This window comes from Thermobia domestica, chromosome 17 (genome assembly GCF_964235325.1).
Source record: "Thermobia domestica chromosome 17, izTheDome1.hap1.1, whole genome shotgun sequence".
Lineage (NCBI taxonomy): Eukaryota > Metazoa > Arthropoda > Insecta > Zygentoma > Lepismatidae > Thermobia > Thermobia domestica.
In genome coordinates, this window is record NC_137470.1 from 39,365,237 (window position 1) to 39,381,024 (window position 15,788).

The window sequence follows — 15,788 nt, forward strand, 5'->3', positions numbered from 1 at the left end:
GAAGTACAGAGGAATTTATTTAAGGAAAGTCCAAGTTCAATATGATGACAAATTGTATTGACATTTGTATAATTACCTCTTAAATTAGGCATATTTTGTGATGTGCTGGGTGAGAAAAATCGATAAATTCGGGAGTCTGGACATCGACCTACCCTCTGCATATATTCCTGTCGCTAATTTAACTAAAGGTTTAGTTTATATTACCAGAATAATCTAGAACTCCCTTACATTGTCAGGGGTTATTCTCCTGGAACCATAACTGGCAGTGCAATTGAGTATTAATTTCTTTCAGGATAAGAAATCTACTTATATCTGTTTACTTTTGAAAGGATATTTTAATATCAAAGGATCATAATATATTACGAACGTATATATTCTATCCATTAAGTAAATGACACCTAAAAGTGAGACAAGGGAACATCAGAGAAGGGGTGTAGGGATAACGAATCGTTGTTACGCCATGCCGTCACTGTTGGTCCATGCTTCATGAAGCGGGCAGATGTTTTCACGATTAATTTTACAAAAATCTCCTAAACCGTTGCTCTCAGTTAAAAATCTTACTGAACCGTATTTTTAGAACGTACTCTTAGGAATAATAATAATAATAATAATAATAATAATAATAATAATAATAATAATAATAATAATAATATCTTTATCAAGACGCTGTTGTTCTTAAATTCCGTAACTGTTTAACTACTAGATTCTAAGGTGAACAAAGAAAACCGGTTTCATTAGAAACAACTTTGACAAATATAAGATTCGGAAAATACGTTTTCTTCAAGAACGAAACTTAATTTTGAACATTTTCTGTTACAATAATTTTTATTCCTAAAAATATTATTTTAATAGTAAACTTTAAAAAGGTAGTATAATCTACTCCAAGAAATATTCCAATACAACAGAACTATTAGAAGCCTATTTATTTGTCCTTTCGGAAAGAAATCACCACTCACCCAGCATTTTGCACCCTGATTGCAGAGATATTATCCACTGGAACCAACATTATAACCAACATTATCGATTGGAGAAAAGGAAAACGTTGAAGTAGTGACCCTTAGTGACCTTAAAATGTAATAAAAACTTAAACTAACTAACTCTATGGCCTATGGAAAAAGAAGGTTCAATGCCGCGTTCAGAAAAGCTCTCCACTGACTTCTATCCTTAGCTAACTGCATCCAGTTTCTACTTTGTATTCCAATCTCTGCGAGATCCATCTTAATATTGTCCTCCCATATGCGCCTAGGTCTTCCTCATGGTCGTTTTTCGATTGGTCTTCCAGTCAAGATTTTGAAAGCGTTTCTACATTCTTCCATTCTAGCTACATGACCCGCCCACCTAAGCCTCCTAGACTTGATGACCCTAATAATGTTGGGTAAACCATATAACTTATGTAGTTCCTCATAGTAAGTTTCCCCTATTCCCCATTCCCGGTCTTCTTGGGTCCGAATATTCGTCTCAGGATCTTGTTCTCAAATACGTCTATGTTCTTTCCTCAGATTAAGTGACCATGTTCCGCAGCCATACAAAACAAAAGGCATGATAATAGTTTTATATATTTTAAGTTTAAATTCCTCGACAGAATTCGCGACGACAAGAGATTTTGAACCGAAAAGTAACACGAATTCCCTGCTTTTAGTCGACATTTAATTTCTCCGTGAATATGATTTTCGTCTGTTAATAATGATCCTAGATATTTGAAACTATCCACTTTATCAAAAGTATTATTTAATATCTTAACGCGTTCATAATTTGCTGTATTCCGGTCACGACGCACTTCCATGTATTTAGTTTTCTCTGCATTTACTTCTAAACCCATGTCCCTGCAAGCATTTAATACGATCTCTGCATTTCTTTGTTTTCATATCATCACCTATTAAATTTACATCATCAGCATATGCCATAACCTGGTGAATACCGTTCAACTATAGGTTCTGGTTGCTATCTTTGATTTTCCTTATAGGGTATTCCAGAACGAAGTTAAATAATAATGGCGACAACGCAACTCCTTGCTTCAGGCCATTTTCGACGTGAAAGCTCGCGGACAAAACTTTTGCTTCCCGGACTTCACTTTGGGATTCACTTAAACATATCTTAATTAATCTAATTAGCTTTCTCGGTATTCCAAGATCTGTAAGAACGTTGTATAATGTTTCTCTTCTAACCGAGTCGTACGCCTTTCTAAAAACAATAAATAGTTGATGTACCGGGGTATTGTATTCCCACTTTTTTCGAGTATTTGGCGAATGGTAAATATTTGGTCGATAGTTGATCGATTTCGTCTGAATCCGCACTGATAATCTCCAATAATTTCATCTGCGTATGGGTTCAGTCTTGCTAATAAAATATTTGAAAGGATTTTATAGGATGTTGGCAGAAGAGAAATGCCTCGATAATGATTACAGTCAGTTTTGTCGCCTTTCTTGTGAATTGGAGAATTATTGATTCTTTCCACTCTTGTGGCAATTCTTCCTTCTTCCAGATAAGGATAATGAGTTTGTGTATCTTGTTCCACAATTTTTCGCCTCCAGCTAAAATTAACTCAGCCGGAATTTCATCTACAACCGGAGATTTGTGTTTCATTAATTTCTTTATAGCGGTTTCTACTTCTATTCGGGTGGGTTCTGGAACATACGGTTGAGCGGTGTGTATCACGTTTTCTCCACGCACACTAGTTTTTGTTTGCGTGTTAAGCAAATCATCAAAGAAATATTTCCACCTAGTTAAGATCCTACCCGTGTCAGTGAGAACTGTACCGTCAGTTTTCTTTAATATATAACCACGAGGTTGATAGCCTTTCTTAAATTCGTTGATCCCATTATAGATGTCCCGAATGTTATTTTTTTATTCTTACTAACATCTTCTAGTTCCTTAATTTTAGCTATCAGAAAATCGCGTTTCTGTGTTCTAAAAGTTTTGGAAGTTTCCCGCCTGATATCTGCGAAATTTTGTATAGTTATTTCATTCGGATTTTGTAGCCAGCGTAATTTTAGCTGTTATCTCTTCTCTGCTAGTTTTATGCATTCCTGGTCGACCCATGGTTTGTTCCTACGTATTTCAGCGTGACCCAATTTTTCTTTTGCAGAAATTTTAATGCTATCTCTAATTTCAATCCAGGTATTATCAACACTACTGCACTCCGAATCTTCTAGGCCGAGAATCTATTCGAAACTTCAATCTGGTATTTCTCTATTACCTGGCTCTCTTCTAATTTCTTTAAATTGAATCTCTCCGTTTTCGTACATTGAGTATTACCTTTATTGAACGATAACCTCTTTCGTATTATCGCTGCTACCAGGTACTGGTCATTGTCACAATCAGCCCCTCTAAACGATCGGACATCAATTATGCTAAAATGCCTTCTTCTATCTACTAAAACGTGATCAATTTTATTATGTGTTTTCCCGTCTGGTGATGTTCAAGTGTATTTATGAACGTCGCGATTTGGGAATTTTGTACTCTTCACGATTAGGTTTTTGGATGTTGCAAATTTCACGAGTCTAACACCGTTGTCATTACTTTCCTTATGCAGACTTTCGTTCCCTATAATCGGTTTGAAAATATCCTCTCATCATACCTTCGCATTGAAATCCCCTAATAGAATTTTCATATGGTATCGCGGGAGTTGGTCAAATGTCCGTTCCACTTCTTCGTAAATACTGTCTTCTATATCGTCATCTTTATCTTCAGTTGGGCATGTACATTTAAAACAATAATATAACACCACCGTCCCTTATGAGTAATAAAAGAAAGTCTCTCAGTAACAAATTCAAGCCGTTTAATTGCTGGTAATATACGTTTATGAACGAAAAACCCTGTTCGTAACTGGTGATTTTTATTTCCTTCCCCATAAAAGAACGTAATATTTCCGGAATTCACAGATCTATTTCCTTCCCACCAAACTTCCTGAATTCCTACTACGTCCATCCTGTATTTCTCTAACTCACTCGTTACGGATTTCAACGCGCCTGCCCTATAAAGATTCCTAATATTCCATGTTCCAAATTTCATGTCCATTTTCTTGTGCTGAGGTCGTACCAAGTTATCAGCCCCTGTCCGAGGCTTTTGTGAATATTTCTGAACAAGTGCTTTTTTTACGGGATTAGGTTGTTAGCCCTACCCAAACCTCGAAGCTGGAGGACCACTCCTTGTCGTTTGCCCGCGACTGCTTATTCAGTATATTCGCAGCTAACCTCTATATCTAGAGGCCTTCTCCTCGATGCGCCATGCCGTGGTGACAGGAACCCATGTAATAAAAACTTACCATTTGTATTTAATTTTTGTGCAAATTCTGTCAAATGTCTGGTTCGTACAACGTTATCTAAATAATCTTGATTACTGACGTCGTACAATGGAGCGCGTTCCTCCACCTTCGAAATTAAACTGTACAGTTCAACGTCAGTACACCTCTTAGCCATAGTCGAAACTATATGCAGGGCACCACTGATAACAAATAAGGTTATATTTTGCACGGAAGACCTTGCAGTAGCTCAACAAAATTCATATTGGCTCTACAAAAACTAATCTAAAGATTGATGCAATGATAAGGGTAGGGTTCATTTTTCATACTCTATTCCCGAGAATTTTGATTAGTATTCTGGTTTCTCGTGCATTTCTCTCGATACAATGAAGTTGCTTCGAGCTGTGAAAAATTATTTGTAATCTTGGTAGGAGATGATAATGTTACCGGGGGCTATAATATTCTTGTTGTTAGTGGACGAGGTGTTCTGCTTCTTGATTCTTGACACTGTAAATGATGAGAACTATTGAGAATACATCACACCTTTATCTACAATCAAAATATAGGCCTAGTTGGAATAATCGGAAACTCAAGGATTTATGCACAGCTGGAGTACAATCCTGAAAACTACGTACATAAGTCCAAATTTCCATTTCATCCAACATTTAGAAAATAAATATTATTTGATGACAATCAGTTTATCGGATTATTATTATTAATATTATTATTATGAAATTATTAATTGTGAAAATAATATATTGCATTAAAATTGTTGTGATAACAGAATTTAGCTTGCAGTACTGTCCTGAATTCAATACGCTGTTTCGATGGCTCAGCAGAAATTAAATTATTTAGAAAATTACATTCATACAAGCGCACTATGAACAAGAGATGAGACACTTATTTCCTATTGCAGTCCTAAAAATGTGTGTTTTGGAGTGCTCCCCCCATCTCGTACAAAAGAATCCGTCGTTTCGGAAGAGGCGAAATAGTTTTTTTCCCTTTATTTCAGGGCGATAGCAGGTAGCAAGCAAAACAACCCAGAAATTTTGGCTACTCACAAGATGAAAAAATGTCGCATGCCCCTTTCAAGTTTATGTTCACTTGGAGAAATATAGTAGATTTGCCAGTTTTTTTTTTTAAATGACATATACAAGATTCTTGGAGAGTGGCAACGTACGTTAACATTCCAGCTGGCAGTCTATTTCCTACAGTCGTTAGCGTGTGCTGGTCCCAATGACCACCCACTACGTATGCCACTCAACGCTTCATAGTTCAAATAATCCAAACTACAATGTTACTAAAGGAATAGCATACGTGTATTGAGAATTAAATAAAAATCCTTACTTCATTTTGACGATCAAGTCATATAAATTCGGTACTGTCTTTGTCATATCTTGAATATTGTTTTAATATTTGTACACAATATTTCTCAATAAAATACCAAGTTAATTCTACGATGTGTACCTTTTGAAATATGATATTCTCATTTTAACTTCATCGCGCTAAGAGATTATTTTAGCGTAACGAATCGCTTCTCATGATTCGCTTGCTGTAACTGCCTTTCTCGCTTTTTAATAATACAATTACCTTTTAAGAGCAATATATGATTAATGAAACACTATATGTGTTTACTTCACTAAGATAAGTAAATACACACAGGATGGACAACATTACAGAACGTGGACATCGATAAAAAGAAGAAAAAAGTCGTGCCACTGGCCCTACCGAACGATGCATTTAACCATTGTGATCTACCGAGCCATTGCTACCTACACCGAAGCTATAATTGGTAACAGTATTATCTGTGGTAAAGATGACCTTTTGGGGGATAATACGTGGGCTGGTGGAAATTGTGAGACGAGCGCGGATTCCGATCGTTTCAAATGCAATACAATAGGAAAGCAGTGATAAAGAACAACCCTCAACGGAAATAGCTCTATGGCACGATACCTAAAAAGGGATCTTTTTAATCACCATCCGAAGTAGCATTGTAATCAAAGATGTGATATAATGGTATCGAATAAGGAATTATCTTCTTTGTGTGTTGGACTGCATCTGGTAAATATTCGAACATAACTTTCGTAGTTTAGAGTCACTCTTGATAAAAAATATGCAATTTATCAATGGTCAAATGAACATAATCTATGACATAGTATGCAATATTTCGACGTGTTTACACATATGTTTCTTTTCAAGCAGTCCTGCAGATCCTGTTCAAGATGCCTCTACCTCGCAAAATTTGTTCCTCGCGCAAGTAAGGTCTTTCAATTCAGAGTAGAGCCAATAAACTGTATCTTTCCGTGCGCTAAATTAAGATTTCTGATTAGATTGATGAGCTCACACTGTGTAAACTGATTATTATTTTCAGTAGTCCTCACCGGGCCAAAAACTTTGGATTATGTTTCACATTCGTCTTCCATCTCGGAGCTACTGTCGCATTTGTCAGGTGGAACAGGGATGGGTAAACTTTCGTCATGTGGAACAGGTTTAATTGCTGATTACAAGTTGGGAAACATAATGTTCTCTCTAGTTATTGCATTGTGTCCTTTAACTTTTACAAGACAAAATTAGCACTCCAACATCATCAACTTCGCACTTTCAACAAATAGGCTGGGGAACCCAAACAGTCAAGCAGAGGAACATTTTTAAACAACCGTTTATTTAAAAAAAAAACTTTCTGCAAATTTTTAGCAATATAGCAATTTTCTATATATCAATGGCGTGCAGTGCTATTGCCGATTGATGATCAGGCCATGAATAATAAATAATTCACCCTTCGGCATTTTCAAACCCAACGTAATACTAGGATACGTTTAACATTGTAAACATTATGTTCATGAATTTCCTTGAGGGTCTCCCGTTTCCTCTCACATTATCATTCTATGATTTATTTGATAAGCATCCCTCTCACTTAGCCTAAATGACATAATCGTGGTACGTAAGGCTTCATTTTATTTGTTTTTCGTACTCAGCGAATATTGTGGTTGTTCGATCAACTGTGAATCATGAAAATTACTTTTTCATTTGCGCAAGTGTTCAAAGTTTATTTCCTGAACCTGATATTTTATAAACTAATTTTACAACTAAAAGAACTCAATATTTAATGGCTAATTTGGTGAAGTATTTCTTCTGCTACAGAGATGCTTACGTCATTTTGAATTATTTTCGAAGTTGTAGAAAATCTATTTGCTTTCAACAAATGGTTTGCAACTTTCTAATCATATCTTACAATCAAATTCTATAGTTCAATGTAGTTCCTCTTGTTCATTGACTTATGAGCCTCATCCGTGTCTTCTGTGTTCCCATCCCTTTTCTGCTGAAGAAGATTCTGGTACTAATCAGACATTCTATTTTCCTTTTTTTTTTAGTTTCATTAGCTTTAACCACAAGTGTCTTATAGCGAGGTTAATAATCTGCTTGATCATCAATTCTTGTGAAATCTGTAGTCTTTACGAAGATAGTATGAAACTGTTCACGACACACACTACTTACACAAAAGTGGTCACTGAATTCTGACAAAATCCAAATGTATTTTAAGTAACAATAAATACATAAAATGACTAATATGGTAATTTATCATTGAAAGAACAACCAGTTAACCTTTTCTCAGAATTATGGTGGCTACTTAAAAATACCTACTATAATATTTTATTTTCGTTTTAATTCTCTAAGGTGGGAAGTAGGCCTGCCATTTTAAATAACCATACATTATCATAAAACTCAGTGATTTAAACTGACATAATTTCACATGTTCTATCGTACACCTGCTATTCATTTCTGTGCAGAACGAAATTTCTCATTCATGAACCTAGAACAGGTATTTTTCACCTGTTCCATTGTCGTATTTATTGTACAAATTCAACTAACAGTATGAAAACCTAACCCTTGCAGATTTTTAATTAAAAAGAGTGCTACAATATAACGTTCAACGTTATACAAAATGATAAACAAATTGCTTTATTCCTTAACAAATTATGATTACATAAACGACTTGATCTTTCGAAATATGGATGTTGAGAAGAAGGGAGGGACTTAGTTTTATCGAGCGAAAGCGATTGAGATGGTGTTCAAAATGGTTGGTCAGAAAGTAACAGTTTAAGACATTATTAAGAAGAGAAAGTGAAACTGGTTAACACATTGGCTAAGAAGGAAATGTATCATGAGGAAAGTGTTGGACGGTATGGTGGCAGGAAAGAGAGGAAGGAGAGAAGAACAAGACATTTATGGACGATATTAGAGCAGAAGAATCCCACGTTGAGACGAAGAGGTTAGCGGAAGACCGTGGAGTATGGAAGTGTCCCAGTTGCGGCAAGTGTCCTGCGAACCATGGAAGAATACCCATGATGATGAAGAAGGAGAAACAAATCAAACTGTATGATGTACTAAATTGCACAGTGCCCAATATATTAGTAGGAACACGTCAACCACGTAGTTTCCTATGCCCTTCATCGCTAGGTTCGCATTTGGTCGGTTACGTTCGGGACAAAACATCCCTCGCACCACCGACAGCAGCAAAGCAAAAAAGACTGAGTTTGCTTGCCTGTAATGTATCCTCCCTTGAAAATTTAGGTTTTATAATAATTTAAATCTTCCTTAGAGCGGCACAGAACGGTGGGAATAGGTCTTTCCGTCTATTGTATGGATAATTCGCCACTAATTTATGTAACGAATATGTAGATGAAAATTAGTTATTATGTATAAGCAGGCCGTAGCCATCAGTCTACTTTGGCTACTTTTCAATACTACTTACGGTAACCAACAAAGGCACGGTAACTCTACTTTGGTTCACATAGTTAGGGAGTAATAATAACTTTTTCTCATTGAAACAATATTTAAATAGTGTTTAGGCTGAGTTTTTTTCGAAAATAAGGAAGGAAATTGTTGTTATGAAAAATAAAAATTGAATAAAATAATAATAATAATAATAATAATAATAATAATAATAATAATAATAATAATAATAATAATAATAATAATAATAATAATAATAATAAACTATTCTGAGTTTTCATTGAAATCAACTTTAACCCACGTACTTTTTTTTACAACACTACTTGTCCTTGTGATGTTATTCAAACAATTTCTGAAAAATAAATTCGTTGGTATCTTAGGTTGTGAATTAAGTTTAAATTCAAGACACTGCGTTAAACTAGTTTCGGAACTGCAGTTGACCCTTGAACAATCTTAAGAAAGTTGCAAATTGTCGTTATTTCAATTGAAACAAATATTTATTCTGTCATTGTTAAGTACGAGTTAATTTTTAGAAGTTTCTAGATATGTGTGAATCTGATCTTATTTGAGGGAAATAGAAGTTGTTTCAATGTAATGATGAGTTAAGTTATGCCAACCCATACGTATTTTTCTTGCAGACTTTCACTGGAAGATTCCGTGCCACAGAACACATTTACACAACGGAAATGAAGCCAGATGCTTTGCAGGTTGCCATTACATTACCTATATTCTCCTTGGAGGAGATGGCGGAACAGGTTAGTATAATATGCATAGTTTCTATTAGTGGTGAATTATTATTGAATAACTAAACCAAATAGCAATAAAATAACGAAATTAATGAAATACGGTATATAATATATTTTTTTGTATATGCATGAGGAAGATAAACGTAGGACGAAATATATGTTAAATATGTTACTGCCAGTACAGGTTGAGTCAAGTTTGCACATGTGTCGGAGGATGTGTTGAAATTCCTTTTTTAGCCCCCTACCGTCCCCATAAATCGTTGACTGTAGGTTCGTCTGGAAGTTTAGTATTATATTATTTTATTATGAAAAAAGTTTAACATTTTTATTCTAACAGCATTTCTATATGCTGGAAGCAGTAAATGTGCAGTCTCAACCAATTTTCAGTCTTGGACTGTATGCCCACAATGAAGCTTTTGTTTCTGAGAGGAAGGTGTACAGTAAAGAAACAATAGCCTTCCTTGGATAGCTCGTTATAATAGTCGGATTTCGGCATCGAAGTTGAGTCCCGTAGTAGGTGCCCTCAAATATAAACCAAAAAAGCAACTTATGTTATTACCCTTGAATTGATTCTTAAAAGCGCTACTATCAGCCAAAACAACTTCACCGGGCTGTATTGTATTGCAGTATACTAGACACGCTTAAGCTTTCAATAAGATTGGTGCGAAAATATCTGAACAATGGCAAAACGAAAAGACCAATCAAAACACTCCATGCAGTTTTAGTTCGTTTTGAGGCTAGTATTTTAAATTTATTTCTTGCACGCATTGTGAGTGAAGCTGAAAAATGTGCCCATTGGTTGTATCCAGGTATCAGATGTCAGTCAATGGAGTGGAACCACTCCGGTTCTCTTGGGCTAAATAATTTCCCAATAGAAAAAAATTTCTACTTTCAATATATTGTGACAAATAGCGTAGTTTATCGGTGGACCATCTACCTTGAAATAATGATATCCTGGACTAGTGTTAAACTAATTTACTGGATCAGGGACATGAAGTTGCTTACACTAAAAAACGAAGAAATTTGCCTGAACGTATTACCATTTTTTCACGACAATTGTACATATTACAAGTCCAGCGTTGTTGTGTCTAATTGAATATTATTGGCTAGCAATTGGTTCGGCAGTCACATTATTCGCCTCATCAGGATCTCTCTAATTATATATTGTTCTCAACAGGCCCGTATTTAGCCCAAAAATGTAGGGAGGACCGTAGAAGTTAGGGGGCCCCGATCAAAACGTAACATAGTTTAACACCATATTATAGTTCATTGAAAGCCTATTGTGGAAAATTTTAAGGGGTTCTTAAAAATTTAGGGACACGCCCTCATGCCCCCTTGGATACGGTCCTGGTTCGCAAACTAGAAGAAACACCTCAATAAGCATCAATTTGACTCTCTGAGGACATTTTTGATATCCAACTTGCTGTGAATACCTGGATTGAGACACAACACCGAAAGTTAGGAAAGAGCAGTTGAGTTGCAGTATTGCAGTAAAATAGATATTCGAAAGCATCCACGGGCCACGGTGGCTCAGTGGAAGAGCGTTCACCTCTGGTGCATGGGGTGCCTGGTTCTATCCCAGCTAGCGCCAAGTAAGCTTTGTGTGGGACAAACACCGTGTACTTGGGACTCCTTCGGGTTGTCTCGTTTCCTCGCACTTCTTCATTCCACCATTTCATTCACTTCTCATAATCACCGTCTCTTTAGCGTAGCCGGCATAACGGTGGTATCTAAAACTCAAAGAATTCATTTTCGTTTTCTGAAGCACTTTTTTGCGTTATGTCTGTGGTTCTGCCCCATGCGAAACAATACTTCACACGAAGCACTTTATTACTGTTTTTCCCAACTCTTTATCCAGAAAATATATTTTTCTCAAGTCTCAGAAAATATATTTTTCTTCCTCCTAAAGTCTTTTCTGTCATTCCTATCCTTGCTTTCATTTTGTGTTCTCATTTCATACCATTATTGACAATACTATCCAAGTATAGGAAACTAGCCACCTGTTCTGTTTTCTCCTATCCTACTTCTATATTGGACACCAACAGCTTCGTCCAATCACCACGGACTTTGTCTTTCTAACATTTATTTTCATCCAATATTCCTTAGGGACCTTCTTCAAGTTTTCTGACATTTTACTGGTTTGACTTTTAGATTCCCCGACAGGCTCCATATCGTCTGCAAAATGTATACACCTAATCATTCTAACTCCTACCGAATGCGGTCTTCATTATGTAGAATATTTTCACTCACTTTTCTAAATAGCAGTGTTGGGCAAAATCAATTGAAATCAATTGCAATTGATCAATCAATTGAAAGTAATTGCTCTGAAAATCAATTGCAATTGATTTCAGTTGCAATTGATTTCAATTTGTAATTGACAATTAATTTCAATTGCAATTGAATTCAATCATAAAATTAGCAATTAAATTTTCGTCAATTGTTAATTGTTAATTGGTCACCAGGCAATTGAAACTTTTAATTGTTAATTGTCAATTGCAAAGGGTGCAATTGAAACATTCAATTGTTAATTGCAATTGACAATTGAAACTTGTAATTGTTAATTGTAATTGTTAATTGCAATTGAAATCAGCAATTAAAACTGAAGATAAGAATATGTGTGTATATTGTCCACTTGTTACTGTTTTACATATTTCAAATAAGGTACTTATAAGAAATGCTGGATACCTACCATCCCTTTCCCCCCTGGGAAGAAAGCCGTGAAACTACAGTAAGTATTTTTTAAATATATTATGTTTATGGTTCTATTCCCCTCGAAAGAACTCTATATGCCCGTCATGCATACAATAGGAATGAGCACGAGCGAGTTCGAGCGAGTTTTCTTTAAAACTCGACTCGACTCGAAGCAGACATCTTTGAGTTCGACTCGAGATCTCGGCTCGAAAAATTTCCCCCAACTCGACTCGAATTCCAGTTTCCAGTCGAGTCGAGCCAATTCGAGCTAAATCCTTTGTGTAGTTCCAGGTACTACTATCTTCAAGTATCCTACATAGACAATATAATTATCAATGATACTACTACTACTACTATAACTAATTATTATTATAACACCGTGTACCTGTATAAACATGGAATATAGGCGGTTTGTATCGGAATACTAAAAATTAGTTAACTGTCGATCTCGGTAGTCAAGAAAACTTCAGGAGGCAAGGACATCGGTCACGAGGTTCTTGGTTTGAGTTCAGGAGGAGCAAGTATTCGGGCTCGAGCCAAAAATTGTTAGAAGTTATGGGACTCCAGCCAAACATGTTTAAAACTGCTCGACCCGGGTTTAGGGTTGTCAACGACTCAAGCGGCTCGCTCACAGCTCATCCACTTATCGATCCGAACCAAGAAGTGAGCCGAGCCAACAGCTCATCCAACCGAGCTAGCTCGAGCCAAAGGCTCACACGAGCCGAACCGAACCGAGCTGATTGCTTGCCCCAACCGAGCCGGTTCGAGCCATTGGCTCAGTTAAGCTGACTCGAACCCAGCCTATGGACTCGTTTCAACGGAGCTGGTTCGAGCCATTGGTTCCAATCGAGCCGAGTCGATAACTCGTCTTTATCGAGCCGGTTCAAGCCATTGGCTCAATCCCAACCAAGCCAGCTGAAGCTGTACTCTCAGTTGAACCGAGCCGGGCCGGTTGACATCACTATTACGGTTGGGCTTCTACTTTGGTTAAAAAGTTGGACCGTGCAGTTCTCAGCCTTGATGGTAAGAACTGCAAAAAATGATATGAAATCTTTAGTTTTACGTCCCACACTTATGCCGGTTAGGCTAAAAGAGACGGTGATGATGGGAAATGAATGAAATGAAGAAAGTGGGAGGAAACAGGAGAACCCCGAGAAAATCCACGAGCACGGTTTTTGTCCACCACAAAGTCCAAACTGCGCGAGCTGGGATCGAACCAGGATCTCAAGCACCGGAGGTGAACACTCTACCACTGACCCACCGCGCCCCCTGGTAAGAACTACAGTATATACTTATATTGGTGCTCACGGCGTCATTAACTTGTTCCACCACCAACGAATTTCGAGGTACTTTGTTTTGCATCTTTTGTGCGTGTTTTGTGTCGCTTTGTGCGCCTATTCCCACATTTTGTGCATCACCGGAAGTGGGTCAAAATGGGCCTACAAATATGGCGGAACAAATTATTACTCTTCCGCCACCAATGAATTTCGAGGTCGTTTCCTTCACATCGTTTTGTGCCGTTTTGTGTGTCTACTTCCGTTTTGTGCGTCATGGGAAGTGAGTTAAAATGAGTCCTTAGGGTGGGACGAAAATGACCAAGAGTTCCGCCACTATTGAATCTCGAGGTCGTTAATTTCACACCGCGTACCCTTTTGTGCGTCTATTTCGACGTTTTGTGCGTCACTGGAAGTCGGTCAAAATGGGCCTCAAAGATGGGACGAAATTGACCCACTGCTCCGCCACTACCGAAATTTTGAAGTTTTTCCTTTCGCATCGACAAGTGAATGTTTCGTGCCGTTTTGTGCCCCTATTTCCACGTTTTGTGCGTCACCGGAAGTGGGTCAAAATGGGCTTCCAAGATGGGACGAAAATGACCAAGAGTTTCGCTACTATCGAATTTCGAGGTCGTTAATTTCACACCGCGTACCCTTTTGTGCGCCTATTTCGACGTTTTGTGCGTCACTGGAAGACGGTCAAAATGGGCCTCAAAGGTGGGACAAAATTGACCCACTGCTCCGTCACTACCGAAATTATGAGGTTTTTCCTTTCGCATCGACAAGTGAATGTTTCGTGCCGTTTCGTGCCCCTATTTCCACGTTTTGTGCGTCACCGGAAGTGGGTCAAAATGGGCTTCCAAGATGGGACGAAAATGACCAAGCGTTCCGCTACTATCGAATTTCGAGGTCGTTAATTTCACACCGCGTACCCTTTTGTGCGCGTATTTCGACGTTTTGTGCGCCACTGGAAGACGGTCAAAATGGGCCTCGAATGTGGGACGAAAATGACCCACTTCTCCGTCACTACCAAATTTCGTGGTCCTTCCTTTCGCATCGACTAGTGAATGTTTCGTGCCGTTTCGTGCCCTTATTTCCACGTTTTGCACGTCACCAGAAGTGTGTCAAAATGGGCCTCCAAAGTGTGACCAAAATGACCCATTGTTCCGACACTATCGAATTTCTAGGTCGTTTCTTTCGCATCGTTTATTGCCTATTTTTAAAAAAGTTTTCTGTACCTACTTCCTCGTCTTGTGCGTCACCGAAAGTAAGTTAAACGGGCCTTTAAAGTGGGAGTTAAATGGCTCACTGTTCCGCCACTATCGAATTTCGGGGTCGGTTCTTTAGCATCGTTTAATGCCTGTTTTGTACGTTTTGTGCGTCACCAGAAGTGTGTCAAAATGGGCTTCCAAAGTGTGACGAAAATGGCCCACTTCTCCGTCACTACCGAATTTCGTGGTCCTTCCTTTCGCATCGACTAGTGAATGTTTCGTGCCGTTTCGTGCCCTTATTTCCACGTTTTGCGCGTCACCAGAAGTGTGTCAAAATGGGCCTCCAAAGTGTGACGAAAATGACTCACTCCTCCGCCACTACCGAATTTCGAGGTCCTTCCTTTCGCATTGACTAGTGGCTGTTTTGTTACGTTTTGTGCCCCTATTTCCACGTTTTGTTCGTCACCAGAAGTGTGTCAAGATGAGCCTCCAAGGTGTGACGAAAATGACCCACTGTTCCGACATTATCGAATTTCTAGATCGTTTCTTTCGCATCGTTTAGTGCCTTTTTTTTAAAGTTTTCTGCGCCTATTTCTCGTCTTGTGCATCGTGGTGAGTTAAACGGGGCTTTAAAGTGGGAGTTAAATGGCTCACTGTTCCGCCACTATCTAATTTCGGGGTTGGTTCTTTTGCATCGTTTAGTGTGTATTTTGTACCGTTCTGTTCGCCTACTTCCACGTTTTGAGCATCACCAGAAATGCGTCAAAATGGTCCATCAATGTGTGAGGAAATAGAGCCATTGTTCCGCCACTATCGAATTTGGAGGTCGTTTCTTTCGCATCGTATAGTGCCTGCTTTGTACTGTTTTGTGCTCCTATTTCCACTTTAGTGC